At 44.4% G+C, this 10,888-nt stretch overlaps 1 pseudogene; it reads right to left on the bottom strand.

Moving 5' to 3' along the window:
• Window positions 1-6,558: 6,558 nt before the first annotated feature.
• On the bottom strand, window positions 6,559-8,921 carry LOC112075573 (junctophilin-1 pseudogene; annotated as a pseudogene).
• Between the last annotated feature and the right edge of the window lie 1,967 nt (window positions 8,922-10,888).

The following is a 10,888-nucleotide window of genomic DNA, read 5'->3' as shown; positions in this document are numbered from 1 at the left end:
TCACACGAGGAGGCTGACCAATCCACAAGCGGGCTCTCTCACTCTGCATGGCATGCACATGCTGGCCAATCACAAGCATCCCTGTATAGAGTGCGTAGTTAGATGCCTGTGAGGAAAGAAAGGGCTTCACAGAGTGCTGCTAGCGCTAACGAGAACGTCGATTTGGTGCCAAATAAGGATCTTCAGTGGTATGGCAGTATTTCAGTACGTCTTCAGTGGTATGGCAGTATTTCACCTCACTCAGTGGTACGGCAGTATTCAGTACGTCTTCAGTGGTACGGCAGTATTTCAGTACGTCTCAGTGGTATGGCAGTATTCACCTCATCTTCAGTGGTACGGCAGTATTTCAGTACGTCTTCAGTGGTACGGCAGTATTTCAGTACGTCTTCAGTGGTACGGCAGTATTTCACCTCATCTTCAGTGGTACGGCAGTATTTCAGTACGTCTTCAGTGGTACGGCAGTATTCAGCTCATCTTCAGTGGTATGGCAGTATTTCACCTCTCTTCAGTGGTACGGCAGTATTTCACCTCATCTTCAGTGGTATGGCAGTATTTCAGCTCATCTTCAGTGGTATGGCAGTATTTCAGCTCATCTTCAGTGGTATGGCAGTATTTCAGCTCATCTTCAGTGTACGGCAGTATTTCACCTCATCTTCAGTGGTACGGTAGTATTCACCTCATCTTCAGTGGTACGGCAGTATTTCAGCACATCTTCAGTGGTATGGCAGTATTTCAGCTCATCTTCAGTGGTATGGCAGTATTCAGCTCATCTTCAGTGGTATGGCAGTATTTCAGTACGTCTTCAGTGGTACGGCAGTATTTCAGCTCATCTTCAGTGGTACGGCAGTATTTCACCTCATTTTCAGTGGTACGGCAGTATTTCACCTCATCTTCAGTGGTACGGCAGTATTTCAGTACGTCTTCAGTGTACGGCAGTTTAGTACTCTTCAGTGGTACGCATATTTCAGTACGTCTCAGTGGTACGGCAGTATTTCAGTACGTCTTCAGTGGTACGGCAGTATTTCAGTACGTCTTCAGTGGTACGGCAGTATTTCAGCACGTCTTCAGTGGTATGGCAGTATTTCACCTCATCTTCAGTGGTATGGCAGTATTTCACCTCATCTTCAGTGGTACGGCAGTATTTCACCTCATCTTCAGTGGTATGGCAGTATTCAGCACATCTTCAGTGGTATGGCAGTATTTCACCTCATCTCAGTGATACGGCAGTATTTCACCTCATCTTCAGTGGTACGGCAGTATTTCACCTCATCTTCAGTGGTATGGCAGTATTTCAACTCATCTTCAGTGGTACGGCAGTATTTCACCTCATCTTCAGTGGGTATGGCAGTATTTCAGCTCATCTTCAGTGGTAGGCAGTATTTCAGCTCATCTTCAGTGGTATGGCAGTATTTCAGCTCATCTTCAGTGGTACGGCAGTATTTCACCTCATCTCAGTGGTACGGTAGTATTTCACCTCATCTTCTGGGTACGGCAGTATTCAGCAAATCTTCAGTGGTATGACAGTATTTCAGCTCATCTTCAGTGGTATGGCAGTATTTCAGCTCATCTTCAGTGGTATGGCAGTATTTCACCTCATCTTCAGTGGTATGGCAGTATTTCAGCACGTCTTCAGTGGTACGGCAGTATTTTACCTCATCTTCAGTGGTATGGCAGTATTTCAGTACGTCTTCAGTGGTACGGCAGTATTTCAGCTCATCTTCAGTGGTACGGCAGTATTTCACCTCATCTTAAGTGGTACGGCAGTATTTCACCTCATCTTCAGTGGTACGGCAGTATTTCACATCATCTTCAGTGGTACGGCAGTATTTCAGTACGTCTTCAGTGGTACAGCAGTATTTCAGACGTCTTCAGTGGTACGGCAGTATTTCAGTACGTCTTCAGTGGTACGGCAGTATTTCAGTACGTCTTCAGTGGTACGGCAGTATTTCAGTACGTCTTCAGTTGTACGGCAGTATTTTAGTACGTCTTCAGTGGTACGGCAGTATTTCAGTACGTCTTCAGTGGTATGGCAGTATTTCACCTCACTTCAGTGGTATGGCAGTATTTCAGCACATCTTCAGTGGCATGCAGTATTTCACCTCATCTTCAGTGGGACGGCAGTATTTCACATCATCTTCAGTGGTACGGCAGTATTTCAGCACGTCTTCAGTGGTACGGCAGTATTTCAGTACGTATTCAGTGGGACGGCAGTATTTCACCTCATCTTCAGTGGTATGGCAGTATTTCAGTACGTATTCAGTGGTACGGCAGTATTCAGCAAGTCTTCAGTGGTATGGCAGTATTTCACCTCATCTTCAGTGGTATGGCAGTATTTCAGCACGTCTTCAGTGTTATGGCAGTATTTCAGCACGTCTTCAGTGGTATGGCAGTATTTCAGCACGTGTTCAGTGTTGTGGCAGTATTTCAGCACGTCTTCAGTGGTATGGCAGTATTTCAGTACATCTTCAGTGGTATGGCAGTATTTCAGCTCGTCTTCAGTGGTACGGCAGTATTTCAGTACATCTTCAGTGGTATGGCAGTATTTCAGCTCATCTTCAGTGTACGGTAGTATTTCAGCACGTCTTCAGTGGTACGGCAGTATTACAGTACGTCTTCAGTGGTACCGCAGTATTTCAGCACATCTTCAGTGGCATGGCAGTATTACAGCACGTCTTCAGTGGTACGGCAGTATTTCAGCTCGTCTTCAGTGGTACGGCAGTATTTCAGCTCGTCTTCAGTGGTACGGCAGTATTTCAGTACGTCTTCAGTGTACGGCAGTATTTCAGTACGTCTTCAGTGGTACGACAGTATTTCAGTACGTCTTCAGTGGTACGCAGTATTTCAGCACATCTTCAGTGGTACGGCAGTATTTCAGCACATCTTCAGTGGTACGGCAGTATTTCAGCTCATCTTCAGTGGTACGGCAGTATTTCAGCACGTCTTCAGTGGTACGCAGTATTACAGTACGTCTTCAGTGGACGGCAGTATTCAGCACATCTTCAGTGCATGGCAGTATTACAGCACGTCTCAGTAGGTTAGGCGTATTTCAGCCTCTTCAGTGGTACGGCAGTATTACAGCACGTCTTCAGTGGTACGGCAGTATTTCAGCTCGTCTTCAATCGTGTGTGGCAGTATTTCAGTACGTCTTCAGTTTACTTCAGGGTATTCAGTACGTCTTCAGTGGTAAGCAGTTATTCAGCAAAGCGAAACCGTGTTGTGTAGAAAAGGGCCTCAGAGTTGTGTCGACAACAAGAGCAGGAACACGACACATTTATTCAATAATTTGAAGAGGAACCATCCCCTACTTTACAACGATTGTTTGGTGGAAAAACGCCGCAGCGCTTTGCCGATGCGTTTTCAAGTGTAACACCATTAAAAATAAAAAATCTCGCAGACACACAGACTCACCAAGGCTATCAAATGCTATCACCTAGCTATCACATCGCTATCATCTAGCTATCACCTAGCTATCGTCGAGCTATCAGCTAGCTATCTCCTAGCTAATCACCTAGCTACATCTAGCTATCAGCTAGCTATCACCTACCTATCAGCTAGCTATCACCTAGCTATCACATCGCTATCATCTAGCTATCACCTAGCTATCGTCGAGCTATCAGCTAGCTATCTCCTAGCTATCACCTAGCTATCATCTAGCTATCAGCTACCTATCACCTACCTATCAGCTAGCTATCACCTACCTATCACATCGCTATCACCTAGCATCATCTAGCTATCTCCTAGCTATCACCTAGCTATCATCTAGCTATCAGCTAGCTATCACCTAGCTATCAACTAGCTATCACCTAACCTATCAGCTAGCTATCACCTACCTATTCCACCTACCTACAGCTAGCTATCAGCTAGCTATCACCTACCTATCAGCTAGCTATCACCTACCTATCACCTACCTATCAGCTAGCTATCACCTAGCCGAAGACTCCTATTTATACTGTCAGTAAAGAGAGCTTCAAGAAGATGAGAAACAAGCTGGACAGAAGATATAAATTATATCTGGTTCATACAGTATTTTGCCCAAGTCGCCATCCCAACACTGTATAAGAAAAATAAGGGAAGAGTTGAAACAGAACTCACACGTATTGATTATTACGCGACTACAGCAGACCTTTGTTCCGGTAGAACAAACAAGACCTACATCAGTATGACAGTACACTTTATAGATGAGTATTTTCAACTGAAAGGTCAGTGCKTGCAAACATCATAGGCTACTCCCCCAGAGACCACAGAGAGGAAACATGTCGCTGGGGTTTGAGAGAAGCTTCGCCGCCTGGGGGCGTGAATGAGTAGCAAAATGTGTGCAAACTGATAATGTACCAAACGTGGTAAAGACCATCACGTGTTCTCTACATTTGTTTTAACCACGTCTGAGGGAATTACCAAGTTTTGAAAAAAAAAWGTTTTTGCTTTAAGTTATTTATTCGATTTTTGGTCCAAATTGTGCAGCCCTAATAAATACCTCTTAAACCAACGCTCACCTCAACGCTCACTCTCATCCCAACCCTCACCCCAATCTCACTCCAACGCTCACCCAAACCCTAACCCTACATACATACCTCTTAACGCAACCCTCACCCCAGCGCTCACCCTACATACATAAATACATACCTCTTAACCCAACCTTAACCCTCACCCTCACCCATAGCCGTGGAAATAATTTAGCAAAATAATGTAAATATATACACCAAAAGTATGTGGACAGCTGCTCGACGAACATCTCATTCCATAATCATGGGCATTAATATGGAGTTGGTCCCCCCCTTTGCTGCTATAACAGCCTCCACTCTTCTGGGAAGGCTTTCCACTAGATGTTGGAACATTGCTGCTATAACAGCCTCCACTCTTCTGGGAAGGCTTTCCACTAGATGTTGGAACATTGCTGCTATAACAGCCTCCACTCTTCTGGGAAGGCTTTCCACTAGATGTTGGAACATTGCTGCTATAACAGCCTCCACTCTTCTGGGAAGGCTTTCCACTAGATGTTGGAACATTGCTGCTATAACAGCCTCCACTCTTCTGGGAAGGCTTTCCACTAGATGTTGGAACATTGCTGCTATAACAGCCTCCACTCTTCTGGGAAGGCTTTCCACTAGATGTTGGAACATTGCTGCTATAACAGCCTCCACTCTTCTGGGAAGGCTTTCCACTAGATGTTGGAACATTGCTGCTATAACAGCCTCCACTCTTCTGGGAAGGCTTTCCACTAGATGTTGGAACATTGCTGCTATAACAGCCTCCACTCTTCTGGGAAGGCTTTCCACTAGATGTTGGAACATTGCTGCTATAACAGCCTCCACTCTTCTGGGAAGGCTTTCCACTAGATGTTGGAACATTGCTGCTATAACAGCCTCCACTCTTCTGGGAAGGCTTTCCACTAGATGTTGGAACATTGCTGCTATAACAGCCTCCACTCTTCTGGGAAGGCTTTCCACTAGATGTTGGAACATTGCTGCTATAACAGCCTCCACTCTTCTGGGAAGGCTTTCYACTAGATGTTGGAACATTTGCTGTGGGGACTTGCTTCCATTCAGCCACAAGAGCACAAGTGAGGTCGGACACTGATGTTGGACGATTAGGCCTGGCTCACAGTCTGCGTTACAATTAATCCCAAAAGTGTTCGATGAGGTTGAGGTCATTGCTCTGTGCAGGCCAGTCATGTTCTTCCACACCATTTTCGACAAACCATTTCTGTATGAACCTCGTATAAATCACGTATAAAATGCCCAGTTCCAATTAGAAGAAGAGATCTCAGTGACTTTGAAAGAGGGTCTCAAAAGAGAATAGGGGGTTTAAAGGGTGTGTGTGTGGTTGTGGTTGTGTCTCAGTCACCAGATCTCAACTCGATTGAACACTTATGGGAGATTCTGGAGCAGCGCCGTTTTCCACCGACATCAACAAAAACGGAATTTGGAATGGATGGAATTTATCGTGGAACAGCCTGGTCTCATAGGCTAGACGTAACATAGTAAAGTAAATCCGGGACACTAATTAGTATGATATGTTACCTTTGGTATGGTTACATAAGATAGAGGGTTAATGACAACTTTAGCATTTTAGCTAATTAGCAACTACTTAGCATGTTAGCTAACCCAATCCCTAACCTTAACCCATTAACCTAACTCCTAAACTTAACCCTAACTGCTAGCCTAGCTAACATTAGCCAGTTAGCTAATGTTAGCCACCTAGGTAGAATTCATAACATATATGTTTTGCAAATTCATAACATATTTGAAGTTTTGCAAATTCGTAATATATTGTACCAAAATGGGTGATGGACATCCACAAATGAATACATACCATACAAAACGCAACATATCATACTACATGGAGTGTCTCGAATTTGCATAGAGAATCATATGAAATGTTCTGAGATCAGGTTGAATAATGGTGTAGCGTTCCGTCCGATAGCGTTCCAGACACTTGTAGAATGTATGCCAAGGCACATTGAAGCTGTCCTGGTAGCGGCCCAATGCCTAATTAAGACGTTCACGTAATAATTGATTTAGTCATATACCTGTACACCTAGCACAGATAGCCTAGAAATGATGCTTATATTTAAATAAATCAATGAGGATGTTATTCAATCCAAAATAATTATGGGGAACCTATTTATTACAGGACTAAATAAAATATTTTATGGGACATGCAAGGCGAGCATGTTAACGTGCACGTAATAGAGCTAAAGTCAAAATCCCCAATCAGTCTGAATGTGAATTGGTATAATAACATCCCTATAATAAATCTGCAAAAACCCTATAGTCACATGTCCATTATCTGGCCTCTGTGTGCATGAACCTCTTCGCACGCCAAACCACAACAGATAGCCAAGACAGATCCCACTGGTTCGCGTTTTTTAAAAGAGACACACACGCAATTTCCAAAACAACATGTCCATCCTCTATAACAGTAGGCTATAACGGGTATCTTACCACCGTCGCCGTAGGTCTCAATCCCATACCCGTCCTGTAGCCCGTTACTCCACGTCCCGTCGTACCTCGCAGGTGTATTGTGGCTCTGTCGGAGTCCATAGCGACCCTTGAAGCCGTGACTCCACTCACCGCGGTAAATCCACTTCCCTTTGGTTTCTACTCCCAGTCCATGCCGCTTCCCCTGGGACCAGTAGCCATGGTACATATTCCCGCTGGGCCAGGTGTACACCCCCACTATCTCAAAGCCGTGCGACCAGGAGCCGGCGTACTCGCCCTGGCCCTTTGGCCCGGTACAGATGCCATGTCCGTGGGCTTTGCCGTCCTCCCACCCTCCGCAGTATGTTCCTCCATCATCGAAGTCGAACCGTCCGCCCGTCATTCAGAACAGACGAGAAATGGAGCAGAACTCTACGGCCGTAGGCTGACTCAATGGTGTCGTGTTATTATCCCCCCAGAAGGGATCCAGCAGGGAGCGGAGAGGTGGAGAAAACAGAGATGTCTCTGTTTTGCACAAGAACTAAAAATAAATAAACAGAAACAATGATTATGGTGGTGGTGATCACAAGCAGTGYGCGATTGATATGTAAAGAGACAAGCATGGAGGAAGTGGTTAGTGTGTATGTGGTTAGGGTAGTGGGGGTGTGAATGGGGAAGAGTCATTTACCGGAGTCGCACGCGGTATCCGCTGCTGGGTGATAGCTCGTCTCCCCCCTCCACTGATCAGAGGGAGAGAGAGAAGCATCGAGTCTCCAAACAAGAAAGACACGGCCAATTTCTACGTCACGCCAGTAGAACCTCCTACCCACTGCCACCCCCACTGCTAATTATGAGGGTGTACCCGCTCTAGCCCCCTGTATTATGTGCCGCTGTTCGCCAGTAAATCACATAGTTCAAATAGCAGAGCAACCGTCAGATAGTCACTGCCGCTACCGCGTCGCAACCTGCTGCTGCCGCTGCAGGCGGTCGGTTTGAAAAGCTCGCGCCTACTACCTAACACAGGTGTGCGTTTCCTCTACAGAATGGCTCTTTTTGAGGTGTGAGTGAACAGGGGGTAAAATATAAAATGTCCTGTGTGATCCATAAAGATCCGATTAAACCAGTATTCTAATTCCATCATACGGTCACTGTAAAACTAGTCTCTGTAAGATCGCTGTTTTTAGGCAAAACTCTCAAAATGTCGTAATGAAAAGAACATGTACATTTTGCTGTTGAAGGCCTATTTTTGTGACAGTTGTATTTAAATAATTTTCTTAAATCTGTCAACCTATAATTGTAATAATTATATATATATATATATATATATATATATATATATATATATATATATATATATATATATATATATATATATATATGAATACAACATCTAAGCTTCTGGCGTGTTTTAAATAGGCTATAATAAGGTCAAACTCGAATTCTTAATTCTACACAACTTGATTATTCAATCGGTTCAGAGATGATGGAAATATATTCGCTTCAGTCGAAGGGAAACTATTCATTTGTCAATACAATACTGACAATATCACAGTATCACAAACCACTTGCATTGGCAATATATGTTTCCCCATGCCAATAAAGCCCCTTGAATTGAATTGAATAAAGGAGTGGATAAGAGCGACCTCTGCTGTTGACTTGGAGCAATGGTCAACACTACGTGGAGCTGCTGTATGGGACACAACCTCTCACAAGCGACGATTTATCAAATTACAAAGACCATTTTCTAAAACTAGAAGGATATTTCTTTGCTATTATTTTACACATGTTACAGAAACTTAAATAAATAGCTACTACGTAGGCTAATCTAAATATAGATCTACAACCACTGAGGCTTTTCATAACACACAGACATAGGACTACTCGAAGTTGTGATCTTCCAGAGAGGAACTTACAAACATGGGCATGTCCCATTCATCTCTCATTCATCAGTCCTGATGGGGTGTGATGCTGAGGTTGGAGGTCTGACTTCGCTCCGATCCGTCCCAATGGGTCGTCACTAGTTACAACAGCCACAAATATATAAACCCCGCCTACTTCTACAATTTATCTTCTTAAAAATCTGATTTTGAACCTAACCTAACCTTAAAATGAACCTTAACCACACTGCTATACTTATGCCAAACCATAATCTTAAAATAAGTCCAAAAATCACATTTTTGTGTTCATGCATTTTTATGATATAGACAATTTTGACTTTGTGGCTGTGGTAACTAGTGACAACCGTCCCAAACACAGCAACAACTCAGCGACAGACATATAGCTAAAATGGCGGCGGAAAACAGCGCCGAATTTCAGGATGAGAAAGAAATCCTCATCAACAAGGGTGATGTTCAAGAGGTACAACAAGAGAGCGGAGCTGTCACAGAAAGCACGAATGCCAAACCATCCAAAATGACATTGTATCATTGGACGCAGTCCTTCAGTTCGCAGAAGGTGAGTGTTTCAGCACCAAGCATTAATGGACAGCTTCTGAAGAGTATGCGTTGATTGCGTGACTAGGCAAGGTATAGCGACATGCTAATCAAAATAACGCTGATATGACAACATAAATGCAGTTATAGCATCATATAGGCTTTTGCAGCTCGATGTGTCCAAAAAACGGACTGTAACCAGGCTGGCTACAACAAATGTTTTGCTATTTCTGCTTGAACAGGAAGCTGRATCTATTGGCCTTTTTTACAGCTAAATCCCAGTTCCATATCAAATCAAATCAAATGTTATTTGTCAAATGTGCCAAATACAACAGGTGTAGTAGACCTTACAGTGAAATGCTTACTTACAAGCCCATAACCAACAATGCAGTTTTAAAGGAAAAAATACATTTAATAATAATATTTAAGGAGCAGCAGTAAAATAACAATAGCGAGGCTATAAACAGGGGGTACCGGTACAGAGTCAATGTGCGGGGACACCGGTTAGTCGGGCTAATTGAGGTAATATGTACATGTAGGTCGATTTATTAAAGTGACTGCATAGATAATAAACCGCCTGGTATAGAGCCGCCTGGTATAGAGGTCCTGCATGGCAGGAAGCTTGGCCCCAGTGATGTACTGGGACGTACGCACTACCCTCTGTAGTGCCTTGCGGTCGTAGGCTGAGCGGTTGCAAAACCAGGCAGTGATGCAACCAGTCAGGATGCTCTCGGTGGTGCAGCTGTAGAACCTTTTGAGGATCTGAGGACCCATGCCAAATCTTTTCGGTCTCCTAGGGGGAAATAGGTTTTGTTGTGCCCTCTTCACGACTGTCTTGGTGTGCTTGGACCATGTTAGTTTGTTGGTGATGTGGACGCCAAGGAACTTGGAAGATCTCAACCTGCTCCAATACAGCCTCGTCGAGGAGAATGGGGGTGTCCTCTGTCCTGCTTTTCATGTAGTCCACAATCATCTCCTTAGTCTTGATCACATTGAGGGATAGGTTGTTATCCTGGCACCACACGGTCAGGTCTCTGACCACCTCCCTATAGGCTGCCTCTTCGTTGTAGGTTCGGCAAACTAATGATGGTGCTGGAGTTGTGCCTGGCTGTGCAGTCATGAGTGAACAGGGAGTACAGGAGGGGACTGAGCATTCTCACATAGGTGTTCCTTTTGTCCAGGTGGGAAAGGGCAGTGTGGCGTGCAATAGAGATTGCATCATCTGTGGATCTGTTGGGGTGGTATGCAAATTGGAGTGGGTCTAGGGTTTCTGGGATAATGGTGTTGATGTGAGCCATGACCAGCCTTTCAAAGCACTTCATGGTTACAGACGTGAGTGCTACGGGTCGGTAGTCATTTAGGCAGGTTACCTTAGTGTTCTTGGGCACAGGGACTATGGTGGTCTGTTTGAAACATGTTGGTATTACAGACTCAGACAGGGAGAGGTTGAAAATGTCAGTGAAGACACTTGCCAGTTGGTTAGCGCATGCTCTGCGTACACGTTCTGGTAATCTGTCTGGCCCTGTGTTCTTGTGA

Source organism: Salvelinus sp. IW2-2015, unplaced genomic scaffold (assembly GCF_002910315.2).
Source record: "Salvelinus sp. IW2-2015 unplaced genomic scaffold, ASM291031v2 Un_scaffold3241, whole genome shotgun sequence".
In the NCBI taxonomy this organism is placed as follows: Eukaryota; Metazoa; Chordata; class Actinopteri; order Salmoniformes; family Salmonidae; genus Salvelinus; species Salvelinus sp. IW2-2015.
Note: the sequence above shows the minus strand (reverse complement) of the source record. Positions and strands in the feature narration are given on the sequence as shown.